Genomic DNA, 20,448 nt, shown 5'->3' with positions numbered 1-20,448 from the left:
CAGCCTGCTTCAATGTCCCAGATGGTTCCTTTGGAACAGGATGTTGCTGGCGAGGCCTCCTCGGACAGCCCCACCGAGGAAGTGCCCCGCAAGCATAAGTGCAAGAGGAGGCACGTGGACTCCCCTGAGTCCTTAACTGAGGACACGGACTTGGAGGAAGGGGAAGGCTCCCCAAGATCACCCCCTGAGGATGTCTCCTTTGGAGACATCATGGAGATGCTGAGGATCAGAGGTGGGTGGTCTGCCCCCAAGTCTTCCTCTGACGAGTCCGTGTTTCTGGAGGCATTCGAAGCAGGTCCATCTACCTCTTAGGTGTCCCCTCCGGCCGACCCCTTGGTGGACCTCATTACCAACAGGGAGTGGAAGGATCCGGACACCATGGAGCCAATACCAAAACGCTCTGACAGAATACTAAGTCCCCATTCAGACCGGTCGCACTCGAGTAAGGGCCCCCCCGTAGATGCCATGTTGACGGCGGCTGCCACGAAGCGGGAACTAGCTCAGGAGAGCCCCTCAGTCCATCCACCGAGCAAGGAGTCCCGCTCGATGGACCGCTTAGGGAAGCGAGTTTTTAGTTCAGCGACCTTCTCGGTAGGGTCTCTGAACTATATGGCACATGTCATCAGGATGCAGCGGGATCTTATCAAAGAATACGCTGCCTCCCCCCCTGAGTCCATGTCGGCGGAGGACAAGCAATTGTACTCCACCCGAATGGCCACTCTGAGATCAGTTTCAAATACCTCTATGCGGCTATTGTCCATGCTACCGAGGGAGCGGCTAGGGCTAGCGGAGCAGGCCTAGTCATGAGACGTCAGGCCTGGCTCCGTCATTCTGACTTTGCGGAACCTTTTAAAGCGTCTTTTGCGAACGCCCCTTTCGATGGTTCTGCCCTGTTTGGCTAAACGGTTCGTGAGACACTTGTCCAGAGCGAGAAGGACGGGAAGACGTCGTCTGCCGTTGGAGTCCGCTTCTCTGCTCCCCAGCGGTCCTTTTCAAAGAACCAAAAGGGTCAGAAGATGTGGTTCCGGAAATCGCAACATTCCCAACCCGCTCCGGACAACCAGTCCTTCCGTGGCAGAGGAGGACAGGGAGGACGCCGCCCCAGGGGCAGAGGGGCTCCGAGAAACTTTGGGTCCAGAGAACCTTTCTATGAACGGCCCACGAAGCAGCCCTGAAGGGTTGTCCGGCTGCTCCACTCCGGAGGCAGTCGGGGGGGTGCTTCTCGGAGCACCTAGCAGCATGGGAGTCCATCACGTCAGACCGCTGGGTGCTTCGCATTATATCCAGAGGGTATAAAATACCATTACTCCATGTCCCCAAATTCAAGAACCTCCCCGATGTACCACCCGATCAGAGGGAGGTCGCAGCCGCAGAAATTCAGCAGCTGCTAAGAAAAAGAGCCATCCAGCTCATCCCCCAAGACCAGCTCGGATTAGGGTTCTACTCCAGGTTCTTTTTGGTGCCAAAAAAGATGGGGGACTTGAGACCGATTCTAGACCTTTCCCACTTGAACCTGTCAGTAACCAAGGAAAAATTCCGAATGGTCACTCTTCAGTCTGATGTCCTTCATGGATGCATCTGCAGTCATAACAAATGGGTTGTCCTGTCGTCAGGCAGCCCTTCGGTCGGCCGGATTCCAAAGTCTGGGTCCGGCTTCGGCTGATGTCGCACTTCACCCGACGTCATCTCTGCTGGTCTTCGGGTATAAAGGCATCAGCCGACGCCATTTTCCTCAGTCTTTCTTGCGTGGCCCAAAGCAGAAGCTGTTCGCAAGTGCCGGTCGGTCAGATCCAGAGATTACTACTACCGAATACTACTTCGAAGACTTCTAAAAGCTAAGTACCCCATTGGGGACTCTTTCTTGCCTCAGCCGATGTCAGAAAAAGTCAATAACTGTTTAACTTGTGGGAAACAAATACCTCATAAAGATTTCCACTCTTACTGTCTGCCTTGCTTAGGCCCAGACCACGACGTAGCAGCCTGTTTGGCCTGTGCTTCCTTCAACCGACGAACGCTTAGGCGTCGGTCGGAGTTTGCTGAACAGTTTTTCGGCTCAGATTTTGCGTACATTATGCCGTCGGATCCTCCGACTACCCAAATTGTTAAAAAACGCAAAGAAAAAGACCGACACTCGCGGTCCGCGGTTTCGGCCGAAACCACGGTTAAGCAAGCCGCGAGTGTCTCTGTTTCAGCCGACACCGAGAAAACCGGTCAATCTTCAGCCGAATCCATGACTACTACTGAGGCTCCTGCTACCTTAGTTGAATCGGCCTCAGAAATTTTACCTACAACTGTGGTTCCTAGTGATTTATCAGACACCATCCCTTTGGATGTCTCTACCCCAGCACGTGGTGCTGCTAGGCCTCCCGCAGCCATGTCTATTAAGGCCTTTGCCAGGGCTAAAGCAGCCAAATCTGCTCAATCAGTGCCTGTTAAGCCCCCTTCACACAGACCCACTTCAAGTTCACAAATGCTTACTCTGGCAGAAGATTTAATATCCTTAATTAGGGGATCCCAATCTCACCCAGACAGGGCCTCTCAGCCCCCAGAAAAGAGACCTAGAGCAGAGCCCCCCGAGCCAGTGTCCTCTGATGATTCTGTGGATGACTCAGACATTACAGACCAGCCAGAGGCTCCTTTCTCTACCTATGAAGATTCCGATGCTGAAGAATCCATTCCAGCTGCCTCTCCACCAGAGGAATTTTCCTTTGGGGAAACCTTACATGCCATGAGAGAACAATTCCAATGGCAGGGACAAGATTTCTCAGATTCAAGAAAAAGGCTTAGGACTTTTCTGCACTTACCACAACATAGGCCCTTAGCTATACCTCCTGTACTGCCTGTTGTGGATGATGCATTTAATGATGTTTGCACTGCTCCTGATTCTTTACCTCCAGCCCCTGCCAAACCAGATAGATTTTACAGGGTGCCAGACACTCATCACCACCTGTACAAGGCCCCACTTGCAGATCCCGAAACTATATCCCAGGGGCCTAAGGCAGTAGCCTCGACCACAGCAAAAAAACCTATTCCTTCTGAAAGGGAATCCAGGTCCTTAGAGATGGGGGAAAAAGTTTACACCTCTGCTACTCTCTCAGCTAGAACTTTAAACTGTCAGTTTCATATGATCCAATACCAAGAGTTTATGCTTGATCAGTTAACTAAAAAACTGTCCTCTGATGAATCCTTAGATAAGAAATATGTATTAGAAATGGTGAATAACATCCAACAGGTTAGTAACCATTCCTTAAAATGTGGCTATGATGCACTGGAGGCTTCATTTAGATCAGCCATGACTGGCACAGTGATAAGAAGGCATGCATGGTTGAAAGAACAGGTCTTACCGGATCATGTTAAAGCAAAGCTGTTAGATGCTCCTATGGATAAGGTCAGTCTATTTGGTACACCTGCCCAGCAAGTAATGAAGAAAATGGAAGAAAAGGCAAAATCTGTACAAACAGTTAAAGATTTCTTACAGGTTCAGCCCCCAAGGTTTAGCAGGAACTGGCCTGCCAAAAATTGGTCCTTTCCAGACTCCACAAAATCCCAAAGGGGCAGGAATAGACGCTCTAGAGGCAGAAATCAATCCAGAGGAGGTGCCTACAGAGGACGACAGTGGCAAGGCAATAACCGAGGCACAGACACAACCACTGCCACTGCAACAGGACAATCACAGTGACTTGGCTCTGACACCGCCTACCAGGGAGCAAATAGCAGCACCTTTAGGCGGAAAGTTAGCTAGTTTGCAAACCATAGACCAAGGCTATCGGTTCCACTTCCACACCTTACCAGTAAAAAGAGGAATGCCAAACCTACCTCCAAATCAAAAAATAGAAGCTCTACAGCAGATAGCAAAATTAACAAAGATGAGAGCTGTGGAAAGAGTACCAATAACAGAACAGGGCAAAGGATTCTACTCCAGACTCTTCCTAGTACCAAGAAAAGAGAAAAGTTGGAGACCTATTCTCGACCTGTCCGTCTTAAACACATACATCATTGTCCCAAAATTCAAAATGCTGACCCTACAGCAACTTCTTCCCATGCTGGGCAAGGAGTGTTGGCTGGTAACTGTAGATCTCAAGGAGGCATACCTGCACGTCCCCATTCGACCAAATTGCAGAAGATACCTCAGATTTCTTGCAGGATCAGAGCATTATCAATTCTCAGCATTGCCCTTTGGCTTATCTACTGCCCAGAGTATTCACAAAATGCCTGGCATCAGTAATCGCTCACTGCAGACTACAGGGAATCCAAATTTATCCATACCTGGACGACTGCCTGTTACAAGCGGACAACAAAAGCAAGCTGACAACAGATTTACAAAGGGTCATTTACTTGCTACAAGCCCTGGGATACACAGTCAATTTACAAAAGTCAAGGCTGATACCATCCCAAACAAGAACATTCTTGGGCGCGGAATTGGACACAGTAAAACAGATGGCATTCCTAACTGCAGAAAAACAAAAAGAACTTCCTCTTTACTTCTTGGCATTAACAAAGCAGAAAAAAACTAACAGCAAGAAAAGCTCTGCAGGCCTTGGGCTTCATGGCATCATGCATAATCTTGGTCCCACATGCCAGACTGCATATGAGAAAGCTACAGTGGTACCTAAAGAATTTATGGTCTCAGCACAGGCACAGCTTAGAAACAGAAATCCCACTAATCCCATGCCTAAAACAGGAGTTCCTATGGTGGGCTCAAGCATGCCAGTCAAACCCAGGCTTACCCTTCCACAACTTTCGAGCAAGCCAAACCATCACAACGGACGCCTCAGACCTAGGATGGGGGGCGCACATGCTGGACAAATGCATACAAGGATTGTGGACTCAAGACCAGCTGCACCTGCACATAAACCAAAAAAATGCTGGCAGTAAAACTGGCAATCCAAAAATTCAGACCATTCCTCAAAGAAGGCCATTTGATGATAAGGACAGACAACACCACAGTCATGTGGTACATCAACAAACAGGGAGGCACTCATTCATACCCCTATGCAGAATGACTTTGGACCTTTGGAATCTGGCTCTCAGCTACAACATCCAGTTACAGGCAATATTTGTGCGGGAAAGAGAACACCCTAGCAGACATGTTAAGCAGAACCACCTCGGATGCTCACGAATGGATGCTACACCGGACATCTTCAAGGCCATCACAAAGAAATGGGGAATGCCACAAATAGATCTATTCGCATCCCCACTCAATCACTAGCTCAAAAATTCTGCACAAGGACATTCCACCCACTTGCATGGAAGGTGGACTCTCTATCCTTCAGCTGGAAAGGCCTGACAGCATATGCATTTCCACCTCTTCCCTTGATGCACAAGGTACTACTGAAAATCAAAGAGGAACGTCCAAGGATAATCCTGATAGCTCCGATTGGCCAAGACAACACTGGTACCCATTGCTGAGGAGCATGTCTCGGGAGAGAATGTGGTCAATACCCTGATGCCTTTGATGTTAACTCAGAACAACTACAACATCATGCATCCAAACCTAAAACCTTGCAACTGACTGCCTGGAACATCACATAGCAGCAACTAACCCAGACCTTTCCCAAAGGGTTAAAGACATTATCCTTGAAGCCGCAGACCTTCAACAAGAAGGAACTATGCAGGAAAATGGAAAGGGTTTGTCATTTGGAGTACTGAAAGAGGAAAAGATGTGTCGAACATAGATATTGCTAACATTCTGGAGTACTTGGCAGAGCTTCTACATACAGGCCTGTCCTATTCCTCCATCAAGATACATGCATCAGCTATTTCAGCAGAATACAGCTTGATCCACCTGTCTTTTCGCATCCTCTACTCAGGCAGTTCCTCAGAGGGATCAAGAATGTAAAACCTCCTAGGAAACCACCATTACCAGCATGGGACTTGAACTTTGTGCTAGAAAAGTTGACACTCCCTCCATTTGAACCAGCAGCAACAGCAGATCTGCAACACCTGTCATGGAAAACTGCTTTCCTGCTGGCAATTACCTCAGCAAGGAGGGTTTCGGAACTACAGGCCTTAATGGCAGTGCAACCCTTCCTAATCTTCCATCAAGATAGGGTGTCCATGAGAACTAATCCTACATTTATGCCTAAGGTGGTATCCAGAGTGTCTTTAAACCAGGCAATCCACCTACCTACCTTCTTTCCCAATCCACAGAACAGGGGGGAAAGACTGCTGCATACCTTGGATGTATATAGGCAGTTACGCTACTACCTGGACAGAACCAAAAGTAACAGAAAAACTGACCAGCTTTTAGTAGCCTATGCAACAGGAAGGGAAGGAAAAGCAATTGCCAAACAGACAATCTCCAAATGGATAGGAAATTGCATAAGATTCTGTTACTCCTACCATGGAAAACCAATTCCACAGAACATAAGACCTCATTCTACAAGGGCTACAGCCACTACCACAGCTTTCTTACGAGGAGTGGCAACCAAGGACATTATTGAGGCGGCTACTTGGACCTCCGTGCATACATTTGCCAAGCATTATAATTTACCTCTATACTCTAGATCCCGAGCAGGGTTTGCCACTGCTGTACTGCAAGGGATCCTAACTACACCATCATTTTTCTTCCTCCACCCCTAGTTTGGCTATGGTATTCTACCCATTTGTTATGACTGCAGATGCATCCATGAAGGACATAGTACAGTTTTGTACCTACCATAAATGTAGATGTCCGAACTGGATAGCATCTGCAGTCAGGATTACCCACCCTCCTTCCCCTCTGTGGTACTCCTAGGGTATTTGCCAACCTAATGGCTAGCTGGGGGGGAGTCTCTTATGGTGTATTTGTTTGTATATATGTACATACATGCTTATTTTTTGTGTTTGCCTTCTACTTTTTTGGAAACATTGGCATTTATCCAAAATTTAACCTTCCAAGAGGGCAACTGGCATCTGGGGCAAGAAACACTGAGGAAAATGGTGTCGGCTGATGCCTTTATACCCGAAGACCAGCAGAGATGACGTCGGGTGAAGTGCGACATCAGCCGAAGCCGGACCCAGACTTTGGAATCCGGCCGACCGAAGGGCTGCCTGACGACAGGACAACCCATTTGTTATGACTGCAGATGCTATCCAGTTCGGACATCTACATTTATGGTAGGTACAAAACTGTACTTTCTCCCCCTTCTAAGGGAGAACGATTGGATGTGCTCTATAGACCTCAAAGATGCGTACTACCACATTCTAATGGACAGACGATCCAGGAGGTTCCTCCGCTTCCGGCTGGGAGCCAGTCACTACCAGTTCAGGGTCCTTCCCTTTGGCCTCACCACAGCCCCCAGGGTGTTCACCAAGGTATTAGCAGTGATTGCGGCCCACCTGAGACTCCAGGGGATACAGGTCTTTCCGTACCTGGACGACTGGCTCCTGACCGCCCCAGCAAGGCATCTATTTTGCTCAGCCAGAGATTTTTTTCTCCGCCTAGCCCCGCAGTTAGGCATCACCATCAATGCCGACAAATCCCTTCTGGCCCCGACACAAGTCATAGAATTCATAGGAGCCAGAATAGACACCAGAGGACTACAAGCCTTTCTAACGTCCGAGCAAATTCGGAATTTGCAACTCCATGTGCAGGCTATCCTCTAATCAGAGACCCCACCAGTGGAATTGGTCCTGAGGGCACTGGGCTCCATGGCAGCAGCGATTACGCTCCTTCCATGCGCCCGTCTGAACATGCGGGTACTGCAAAGGACCCTTCTAGTGCAATGGTCCTTTCTGTCCCTTCCTCTTCACCACCCCATTGCTATCAGCAAGGCTTGCAGGAGGGCTCTATTATGGTGGCCCCATGCTTCGGACCTCCATATGGGTCGTCCCTTCTGCACCTCTCCCCCTCTCACCATGGTGACCACGGACACCTCCCGCCTCAGGTGGGGGGGCATTATTCAGGCAGGACGGTCCAAGGCACGTGGAATGACACAGAGACCTCCCTGCATATCAACGTTCTGGAGATGAGAGCGGTGCTGTACGCGTTGCAAGCACTTCAGAATCTCCTCCCCATAGGAACGATTGCAATTCAGTCGGACAACATGTCGGTTGTCTGGTACATTAGCAAACGGGGGAACCAGATCTTACCCTCTATGCCGTGAAGCCATGAGTGTGTGGGAATGGGCGATCTCCATCAACCGCTTTCTGATTGCAACGCACATTCCGGTGCGGACCAACATCCTAGCGGACAAACTCAGTCGCACCCTTCTTACCCCGTACGAGTGGTCTCTCAATCCACTAGTAGCGAAGCAGATATTCGCAATATGGGGGCAACCCTGCTGTGATCTTATTGCGTCTCCCTCAAACACCAAATGCGGCAATTTCTTTGCTCTGATTCCCCCTACAGGGGAAACTCCAAGAGTCCTCCTCTACCACTGATGCTGCAACTCTTACAGAAAGCCTCGCGGTTGGGGAGCAGGATGATCCTCATTGCCCCATTCTGGCCTCAGCAAATTTGGTTCCCTTACCTGTGGTCTCACCTAGTGAATCCTCCTTGGATTCTGGATCGCAGTCCGGATCTAATCTCCCACCCATCGGACCTACCGACCCCAAATCTGGACAATCTGAAACTGACAGCTTGGTTGCTCCAGTTCCACTCCTAGTTAGGACTCCCGGTATCTCTTCACCTGTCAAAGCCATCCTTGTGGCAGAGCATAAGCCCTCCACCAGGAAAGTGTACCGCAGTAAATGGAAACGTTTCTCCATTTGGGCGGAGCATCATGATCTAGATCCCTTTACGGCTCCTCCTCCATCCATATTAGACTTCTTAACCAAACTTTTTCAGGAAGGCGCTAGCTGCTCAACCGTCTAAGTGCAATTGGCTGCCATCTCACATTACCATGTGGGACATGATACAGGGCCTTTGATGTCGGCCAAGTTGTGTAAAACCTTTCTCAAGGGCACCTTCTTGCTTAGACCCCCTATAAAAGAAGCCGTACCACCGTGGGATCTTTCACTAGTTCTTCAAGCCTTGACTGCTCCACCTTTTGAACCCGCTGCTTCAGTAGATCTCAAATTCTTGTCCTGGAAAACAGCATTCCTTGTAGCCATCACTTCTGCAAAAAGAGTTTCAGAGCTTCAAGCTCTCTCTGTGAAGCCTCCTTATTTGATCTTTCACCCGGACAGAGTGTACCTCAGGATCAATCCCTCTTTTTTTTCCCAAAATAGCATCAGAAACCAATATAAATCAATCCATAAATTTACCGTTTTTCTTCCCTAACTATCAGAATAAAGGAGAGTACAAGCTGCACTCATTAGATGTTCATAGGCAGCTACGTTTTTATACTCATAGAACAGCTGGTCATAGACAATCCGACCAGCTGTTCATTTCCTTTGCCAAATTTAATTTGGGGAAAGCAATATCAAAAGTATCTCTATCACGCTGGATTTCTCAATGTATCCTATTGGCGTACCAGGCCTCTGGGAGACACCCGCACCTGAAGGATTTCGCTCATATTCCACTCGTTCCATCTCTACTTCTGCGGCCTTCAAGTCTAGAGTTCCATTGGATGATATTTGTTCGGCAGCCACTTGGGCCTCATCTCATACCTTTATTAACCACTACAAACTGGACGTGATTTCTAGAGGGAGAGCATCCTTTGGCTCTGCGGTGCTTTGCAATATCCTTCCATGATGGCCACCCAAGGTTCAGGTAGCTGGGGACTCTGTCCCACAGGTTGCTGACAAATGAACTCCCTACTTCAGATTAAGAAGTTATGTACTCACCATAACGTTCCATCTGAGTAGGTAGCTTCATTTGTCTGCAACCATCCCCCCCTCCTTCCCCCTGGCTTTCTTCGGATCTTTCTTAGTTGGATACCCGTTTTGGGTATATATTGAGGGGCAAACTCGATCTGAGGTCGTGGAGGGTTAGCAGGGGATTATGGGTGAGGGGAGGAACTAGGAGCTCGGATCCATTAGCTTGAAACAAGTTGCCGGCTCGGATCCGATATCGGATCCAAGACCCACAGGTTGCAGACAAATGAAGCTACCTACTCAGATGGAACGTTATGGTGAGTACATAACTTCTTATTCAGGCTTATCAATGTAGAAAAATAGTTCCTAGGAGACTTAGGGTTAGGATTCAACCCATGGTGGCTGAACCGGATGAACATCTTCTCACACAATGGGCTGAGGCCCAACAAAATGTTTCTATGACTTTTGTTGATCTTTTGAGTAGTTTTTATGGGAGGAAGTTTGAACAGCAAATTGCCAATGTATCGCAGATTAGTAAAACTGTGGAGGTGTTTTCTGCACTTCCTTGCTATAAAGATAATATTGGAAAACTTGGCAAGGAATTGGCAACTTTGGATTTAGGCTTGAAGGATAGGAAGGTCAAGAAATTTAATAGGGATGTGGGGGACTATGACATGGGGAAGCCATTTGATTTGCGACCTAGGGTCAAATTTGATATGCCTATAGATTCATCTAAGAATGAGAGTTACTCAGCCTAAATCTGTTCTGAAGAAAAGGAGCAGGGAGTCTATGCCATCTGGTGATGACTCGTTCTCCAATACTGAATGGGGAGGATACTCATATCAGTATTTCTCCTGTCTCCAAGAGGAATAATTTGGACAGAGGCTTTATCGGAAAGACCCCTTTAGGCACAAGTCCCAGAGACGAGGGGGAGGAAGCATCACAAACCCAGATGGGCTGGGGGACATCCTTCAACAGATGACCAGGATTTAGTATCTAATGTTAATAATGTGCATAATATTTCCTCAGTGGTATTGGATGACCAACAACTTGATATATTGAATAAAGGACTAGGTTTTGTCCCTGGGCTTTTTGTCCAAGAACATTGTTTTGCTGAAGATGTGGTTAAATTTTGTCGAAATTTGAATTTGAAATGCTTTTTTCATGAGACTGATCATGATGCCTCTGAGGTTAGGGAATTTCGCTTCCGTGCCTCCAAGTTCAGGCCACCTATGCAACCCATTGTCCAAACATTTCAAAATGCTGTCCTTAAGGATTTACATTTGTATTTACATAAACAGGACAAGCTTAAAGATAATCTGAACAAAGATCAGAGAATGTGTTTGGAGAAACTGATTAACAACAAAGACGTTGTTCTTTCAGTGGACAAGGGTGGAGCAGTGGTGGTCCAGGATCTGGGGGACTCTGAAGCTGATCGTCAGTTATCTAACCATAATCATTATCAGGAAATGCAAGCGGATCCCACTTTGCAATTTAAAAAGGATGTCGACAAGTTTTTGGATTTGGCTACAGAGGAGGGCATTATTAATGATGGTGTGTCATCAACTCAAGGTTGATTTTCCTAGCAGGCAATATATCTATTTTCTCGTGAAGATCCACAAAGACCCCACAAGGCCGCCCGGAAGACCGATCGTATCAGGCAGGGGTTCCCTTACGGAACCCCTTTCTGAATTCCTTACATTATATCTAAAACCACTTTTGGCACATAAACATTCTAGAATTCAAGATACTACACAGTTCCTATCCATTGTCTGAGACCCAACTAAAGTCCCATTGGATTTTATGCACCTTGGATGTCACCTCCCTATATACCAGTATTCCCCATTGGGCAGGACTTTTGGCCCTGCAATATTGGTTGGATAAGGTCAATATCTATAAGCCTGGTTTTAATACCCTCTTGGTATGCATGACTGAACAGGTCCTGATTCACAATGTGTTCTTTTTTAAGGACAGATGTTTTTGGCAGACCCAGGGCACTGCTATGGGGGCTTTTTTTGCCCCCATGTATGCAGACTTATTTATGGCGTATGTGGAGGACCAGGTAATTTATGACATCAGTTACAATATCTACATTAACGAGATGGATATTTGGAGGGAGGTATCTTGATGACTGCTGGGTGGTGTGGAGAGCTAGTGAGGAATTCCTTTTTGAATTCATTGAGTATCTAAATGGCAATATATGGGTGCTTGAGTTTAAGTTGACATTTTCTAGATCTGAAATTACGTTTTTGGATGTTTTGGTAAAATGATCGGACACCAACACTCTTGAGAGTAAGAAATTTAGAAAATTTCCTCAATTCAATACCTTATTACATGCCACTAGTTTCCTCCCCCAGCATGTCATCAAGAACATCTCCAAGTCCCAATTCCTTCATGTTAGAAGGATTTGTTCCAGTTCCTCCACATATGATCATCACAGGAGGGATCTTATTACCAGGTTTAAAAGTAGGGATTATGTAGGGGGTGACATCACGAGGGCCAATCATTTTGCAAATCAGCAAGATAGAACTGATTTATTACTCTATTAAAATCGGGATCATGTCAAGTCTGATTTGCTTAGATTGGTTACAACTTATGGGCGGAATACAGTGGGATTCATGAACATTATTCGTAAGTATTGGTATCTGTTAAAATCGGATAATGTCTTAGAGAAATATGTAGGGGACTGTGTCATTATTCATTTCGGAAAGGGCGGTCTTTGGGCTCTCTTTTTAGTCATTACAAGAAGGTTTATTACAGAGATACATGTTCCATTACTCAAGCTCACCTTTTTACAGGCCGTGTTTTTGGATGCTATCCATGTGGTCATTGTACCTACTGCCCTAGGGTGTTGAAATGTCGGATTTTTTCTTCACAAAATTGTCCACAAGTTTATGATATATTATGTTTTGCCAATTGCAGTACATCTTGGGTGATTTATTTGGCCCAGTGCAGTTGTCGAGCTTTCTATGTTGGACAAACTTCCCGTCCTTTTAAAGTTAGGATAGGGAACATCTTAATGATATTAAAAACAAAAAGGGGTCCAGTTCATTATATAAATACATTTCTAAACACCCTACGGGCAATTTTTGTTTTATGGTCATTGATTACATCAAGGACAGACATGTACAATCTCATACATGATAAGCTCACTTATAAAGAGAAAATGTGGATCATCAAACTAGGGGCTCTATTTTCCCCTGGCTTGAATGATCATTTTTGAGGCATCCAATTCATATAGTTATATTTTTGTTGCTATATTTGGGTTTATATACTCATTTATATAATTGGGACAACTGGGTTCATTTGTAACACATTTCATGTATTTTTGAGCTAGTGCACTATTTTATTGATGCACTAGAGGGTGCTCCATGCTTCCTATATGAAGTTTATACAAGTTGCAAGACAGGAAGTTAGTTTTTGTCTTTATTTTGTACATCATGTTTGGTTGCTGATGAAGGATTTACCGAAACCGGTACAACCATGTTAATGTACGGTTATGTTATGTTGCTGTCTTGAATTTGGACATTAAATGAAGATTGCCTGATTCCAGGAGTTTAGTGCTGGCTTTTCTTTTTTAACTTTGGTTTGGTTTTTTTAAGCCGTGCACCAGCCATTCGTGCAGGAGGAGGTTTTGGACTTATTGCAGGTTTCTATTACCTCAGATTCTTCTGAGGAACAGGAGTACTCTTTTCCCCCTTATGAAGACTCTGATGCTGAAGAGTCTATTCCTTCAGCATCTCCCCCAGAAGACTACTCTTTTGGGGAAACTTTACATACCATGAGGGAACATTTCTACTGGGAAGGCCGGGATTACTCTGATTCTAAGAAAAGGCTCAGAGAGTTCCTCTTACTACCCCAGCACAGACCCCTTGCTATTCCACCTGTGTTAGACATTGTGGATGGTGTTTATTCAGAATCTAGCCTTAACCCAGATTCATTACCTCCTGCACCAGCCAAACCAGACAGATACTACAGAGTCCCTGACTCTCATAAGTTCCCATATAAAAGCCCTGTTGCTGACCCAGAAACCATTTCCCAGGGTCCCGGAGGGGTTAAGGCCTCTATTGCTAAAAATCCTGTACCATCTGAAAGGGATTCTAGAGCATTAGACAGATGGGGAAAGAAAGTATATACCTCAGCTAGTCTAGCTATGAGGGCCTTAAATTGCTAGTTTCACATGCTGAAATATCAACAATATTTGATGTCTCAATTAAAACAAAAAATGAGCACTCATACAGAGCAGCCTGATTACAATGAAATGCAAGATTTGTTGCATGCAGCAGAACAAGTGGGAAAACATACTTTGCAATGTGGATTTGATTCATTGGAAGCTTCTTGCAGAGCAGGTGTAACAGGGTCTGTCATTCGTAGGCATGCTTGGTTAAAAGAACAAACTTTACCTGATCATGTTAAAGCAAAGTTATTGGATGCACCCTTACAGCAGGATGTTTTATTTGGTGTGAAAGCAGAAGAGGTTTTAAAGAAAATGGAGGATAAGGCAAAATCTATGCAGACGGTCAAGGATTTTTTACAGGTCCAACCCCCTCATTTCAGCAGAAATTGGCCAACCAAAAACTGGTCCTTTCCAACTTCTGACAGACCTCAGAGGGGCAAATACAGATGCCCAAGGGGCAGAGGTCAGCCACAAGGCTCTTACAAGCCACAACAATGGGGTGCCACAACCCAGAAAGGAGGAGAAGACAGGTCTCAAACTATCAGAAGACCATCACAATGACTTACCCCTCAGACTGCCAAGCAAATCACTCTTGGCAGCTCCCTTGGGAGGAAAACTTGCACTTTTTGCAGACAATTGGCACATCATCACAAATGACAAATGGGTCCTAAATATTGTAACTCAAGGATACAGGTTCCACTTTCACACTTTACCAAGGATAAAAGGAATGCCAAACCTGCCATCAAATCAACGGGCAGAGGCTCAAAGACAAATTACAGCACTCATGGACATGAGAGCCATTCAACAGGTTCCTACACAGGAGCAAGGACAAGGATTTTACTCAAGACTCTTTCTGGTTCCCCGAAAGGACAAAGCCTGGAGACCCATTCTGGACCTTTCAATTCTAAACACATACCTGGAAGTACCCAAATTCAGGATGCTCACACTACAGCAACTTCTTCCCATGCTGGGCAAGAAGGCCTGGCTAGTAACATTGGACCTCAAGAAGGCATACCTGCATGTCCCTATCAGACAAAATTGCAGAAGATACCTCCGATTTATAGCAGGTACGACTCATTACCAATTCTCTGCACTGCCCTTTGGCTTATCTACTGCGCCCAGGGTCTTCACAAAATGCCTGGCACCAGTAATTGCATACTGCAGACAAAGAGGAATCCAAATATATCCATACCTGCACGACTGCCTTATTCAAGCAGACAGCAAGGAGATTTTTTTAGAACATCTGGCGTTTGTAAAAAACCTGCTAAGTTGTCTAGGGTACACAGTAAACGAAAAGAAGTCAAAACTAGTGCCCTCACAAGACATAATATTCCTGGGTGCCAGCTTAAATACAATGGCCCAGATGGCTTATCTCACGCCAGACAAGCAAGGACAACTGACTCAATACTTCAAAATGATGGCAACAAAGACCCAACTCCCTGCAAGAAAAATTCTGCAGGCCTTGGGATTCTTGGCATCTTGCATACTACTAATACCATATGCCAAACTGCATATGAGGAAATTACAATGGTACCTGAAAAGCGTATGGACTCAACACAGCCACAGCCTAGAAACAATAATACCACTAATTCCCTGCCTTCAACAGGAATTTCTATGGTGGGCTCAGGCATGTCACCTCAACAAGGGTCAGCCTTTCACCTTGCCCACAACCAGGCAAACAATGACAACAGATGCATCGGATTACGCCTGGGGTGCACACATGGCAGGACAGTGTGTTAAGGGCAAATGGTCTGCAGATCAAATGCATCTCCACATCAATCAACACCACAGTGATGTGGTACATAAACAAACAAGGGGGCACACATTCCTACCCCCTATGCAGGCAAGCAATGACCTTGTGGAACACAGCACTGACCTACCAAGTTCAACTACAAGCACAATTCCTGCCAGGAAAGAAAAATACATTGGCAGACAAACTAAGCAGAAATATCATGGATCCTCACGAGTGGAAACTAAACCCACAAGTATTCACAGTGATAACTCAAAAATGGTGGAGCCCAGACATAGATCTGTTTGCCTCCCCCCAAAATTACCAACTGTGAAAGTTTTGCACAAGGACATACCACACTGTAGCTTGGAAAGTGGATGCCCTCTCATTCAGTTGGAAAACACTAACAGTGTATGCCTTTCCTCCACTGCCTCTTCTGGCAAAGGTGCTGCTAATAGAGAGACCACAAATGATACTCATTGCTCCAGACTGGCCACGCCAACACTGGTATCCAGTATTTAGGAACATGGCTCAAGGCCCACCATGGATTTTACCTCAAATTCCTCACCTGTTCCCTCAGCAAAACAATCAGATTCTACACAGCCAGCTCAAGACTTTAAATCTAGATGCATAGCAGATTATCTAAACAACCAGTCAATACTTCTCTCTACAGCTGTTATGGATGTCATTCTGGAGGCCGGGAGACCCAGCACCAGGAAAACCTACTCAGACAGATGGAAAAGATTATGCGCCTGGACCCAGGCAAAAGGCCAAAATCCTCTTGTCCCAATTATTCCTCAGATTCTGCAATATTTAACTGAGATGTTGCACAAAGGCCTTTCCTTTTCAGCTCATTACAACATGGATCCTCCTATTTTTTCACATCCATTATTAAGACAGTACCTCAGAGGGGCTAAGAACATAAGACCACCCCGAAGAGCACCAACACCAACTTGGGACCTCAATTTTGTTTTGGAAAAACTTACACTACCGCCCTTCGAGCCAGCTTTTTCAGCTGATTTACAATTTTTATCATGGAAAACTGCCCTGCTGCTAGCATTAACTTCAGCACGAAGAGTCTCAAAGCTACAGGCCCTAATGGCAGTGGAGCCTTTCATCATTTTTCATCAAGACAGAGTCCCTTTACAAACTAACCCTTCCTTTATGCCAAAGGTAGTATCCAGTGTGGCTCTAAACCAAACCATTCATTTACCTTTCTTTTATCCAAACCCCCAGAATAAAGAAGAAAGGCTCCTACACTCTTTGGACATTCACAGGCAATTACGTTTCTACTTGGATAAAACAAAGGTTTTCAGAAAATCTGATCAGCTCTTTGTATCCTATGCTGCAGGATCTCAAGGAAAGCCTATATCAAAACAGACCATTTCAAAATGGATAGGACATTGTATCTGTTTCTGCTACACACACCATGGGAAATGTGTACCTGGTAACATTAGGCCTCATTCCACCAGGGCTACAGCAACATCAGCAGCCTTCCTCAGAGGGGTACCAACCAAGGATATTTTGGAAGCTGCAACTTGGAGTTCAATGCACACCTTCACCAAGCACTACCACTTACCTGTATACTCAAAAACCAGAGCTGGCTTTGCCACTGCAGTTTTGCAGGGCCTATTAGCTTCTCCAAACCCTGTTTAGTACCAACCGCTCAGCCTTAGCTTTGGGATTCAACCCAAGTGTGTTGACTGCAGCAGTGTAACATGATGAACATAGTACAGTGTTGTACCTACCATAAATGTAGATGTTCGAGTGTTCACACTGCTGCAGTCCAGGTTACCCTCACACCTTCCCCTCTTTTCACCTGGGTTTTATCTATAGCTCCCTGTTTATACTATCTCTAAGATGTATTTCTATATGGTGTATTTGCTTACAGCTGTAGCTATTGTTTTCTACTTATGTAATTTACTTAGGATTATGTATCCCATTTGGGGGCACCTGACATCTGGGGCAAGAAAAACTGAAGAAAATGGCGTCTGCTGCCTCTTTTATACCCCTGTTGCACTGACGTCGGGGAAGAAGCGACAGCAACCAACGCCGGACCAAGACTTTGGAACTCGGGCCGACTGCAGGTCCGCCTGATGGCAGATAACCCAAGTGTGATGACTGCAGCAGTGTGAACACTCGAACATCTACATTTATGGTAGGTACAAAACTGTACTTTTTGCATTAGCATGAATTGTCTGAAGGGTATGAAGACAGAAACTCAAATGTGTCATTTTCTAGCTTCAGTTTTTAATGATTTGCCACTAATTTGCCAGAAAACCACAATTTTATGAAAAATGGACCAAAAATAAGAGGCAAACATCGGAACATTCTGAGAATCTGTACACCTGAGAGGTATGCCGGTGGGTATTCGTCTAGTAGATCTCTCTCCCTCCCCTTTGAACAATTTCCAGAATTTTTTCCAGACCCTCTGGTATGGAATTGGCTGTTTCTCTATGCATTTCCCCTTTCCTTCTTGTTCAGAAAGTTCCGATAAAGATTCAGCAGCACAAACCAAAAATATTTCTGCTGACTCCCTTTTGACCAAAGTAGAATTGTTTCCCTCTTCTGTATTTAACCAAAGACAATCATCATAAGTTACCTCACAGGGTGGGTCTTCTCACACAAGACAAGGGATCTCTTATACACCCATACCGGTCAACTCTACAGCTGACACTGTAGGTGATAGGCTTCTGATTCGATTTAGATACTTATTTTCAGGGGACATGCTTAGTGTTCTGCAGGAGGCCAGAAAACCCAATACTAGGATATCTTACTTATCCATATGGAAGACGTTTTCCATCTGGTGTTTTTCTTGTAAACTGGACCCACTTTCTGTGGATGTACCTTTGGTTTTATCTTACTTGTGTGAACTGCTGAAGGGGTGGGTTGGCTTATTCCTCTGTAAAAGCTCATATGTCAGCAATTTCTGCTTGTCTCACTCTTCCTCTGGCCTCTAAATTGGAGGTTAAACTCCTCCTTAAAGGCGACCTTCACATCAGTCCTCCCAGGAAGCCTGTTTTTCCTGCTTGGGATCTCAATTTTGTCTTGGAGAAATTCACTGTGGCTCCATTTGAACCTGCAGCTATGGCTTCCCTGCAGCACTGTACTTAGACTGTATTATTATTAGTCATCGTTTCAGCCAGGAGGGTCTCCAAACTTCAAGCCTTGATGGTTTCTCTCCCCTTTCTAGTTTTCCATAAGAATAGGGTTTCCTTGCATACTAACCCTTTTGATGCCCAAAGTTGCGAATGAGTTGTCACTTAACCAAATCTATTCATTTGCCCACATTCTTCCCCTCTCCATAATCATCTAGTAAGAGTTCTACACTCCTATGTCCATAGACCACTCAAATTTTACTTGGATAAAACCAAGGCGATCAGGAAATCTGATCAATTTGTTTTGTTTCTTTTCATCTTAGGGTTGTGGGAATACCCATTTCAAAGCAGACTATTTCCATTTGGATTTGTAAGGCTGTTTTGTTTTTCATGGTAAGAACCTTTCTGCTCCTGTTAAGATACATTCTATGAGAGCTGTGGCTTCAGGTGCTTTTTCTCAAAGGTTTGCATGCCAGCATTATCTTGGAACCAGCTACCTGGTGGTCTGTTCATACCTTCACTAAACATTGTACACTGGATGGGATCTCCAGATCTAGAGCTGGCTTTCCTAAAGCCATTCTCTATGACTTTTTAGATAGTGCCTCTGTTCCTTCCCCCTCCCTTTTTTCTTCATGAGCTTTGGTACTCTTCCTCATGTTAAGAATAATGCAGCATAATGACAGGAAGGACATAGAATAGTTGTGTACAGTCTTACTATAACCATAGATGCCCTCTTCTATGTTGCAGTATTTTATCCCTCCCACCTTCCCCCTGTTTTTTGTCCTTTTCCCCTAGATGTATGCTTACCTCCTTTGTTCCTTATGCTGGTGTAAATACTGGGTCATTCAGTTCTGAGGATGGTATGTGTGGACATCACTTTTTATGGCTTATGCCAGCCGCTGGCCTACATGTGACATTCCACGCACCTTGCAGTGGTTAAACTCTTTTTGTATACTGACCAAATATCAGGTCCACCTTTGGCAGTAAATCCCACATGTTAAGAATACTGCAACATAGAAGAGAAGAACATCTCTGGTTTTGTAAGATTTTACACAACTATTCTTTCTTATATTCGTGAGTTGCTTTGATGCAGCCTTTTTTATTCTTCCATCAAAGTTCATCTAGTGGGCATTTCAGCAAATCCGCCCGTGGATCCTCCACTTTCATCTCTGATTTTTATAAAATAATTTCTCAAGAGTTTTGCATCTTAGACCACCTCAAAAACATGGCTCCATCTTTGATTCTAAATTTTGTGCTGGAAAAGTTAGCTATGCCTCCCTTTGAACTGGCTCAGATAGTCTTCTACCAGATGTCAGTGCAATTAGTACAGCATGAGTTGCAAGCTCTGATGGTGTGTGAACCCTGTCTGGCCTCCTATAGACAGAGGGTCATGTTAAGAACAAATTCTTCCTTTATCCCCAAAGTTGTTTCATGGTTTACCTTTTATTTAAGCTATCAATTTCCCAGTGTTCCATCCAGATTCAAAGAGAAAGGATTCTACATACTTTGCACAGGTAGCTCGGGTATTATGACAGAACCTGATGTGACAGAGAAAAGTCCTTAGAAAAGTAGGTCAGCTTTTTATTTCTATAATGAGACAAAGAATGGGCAGCTTGTGTCAAAGTAGACTGTTTTGAAGTGGTTGTCCTCTGCTATTTCTTTTTGTTACTCCCAACATGGTAAATCAATATTCAAGGCAGTATCATACACATTCTACTAGAGCTTGGCTTCTAAGATGGCATGGCAAAAACAGCTGGATTCTA

This window comes from Protopterus annectens, chromosome 5.part1, assembly GCF_019279795.1.
Source record: "Protopterus annectens isolate FY-2018-M chromosome 5.part1, PAN1.0, whole genome shotgun sequence".
NCBI classification, from domain to species: domain Eukaryota; kingdom Metazoa; phylum Chordata; order Ceratodontiformes; family Protopteridae; genus Protopterus; species Protopterus annectens.
Note: the sequence above shows the minus strand (reverse complement) of the source record.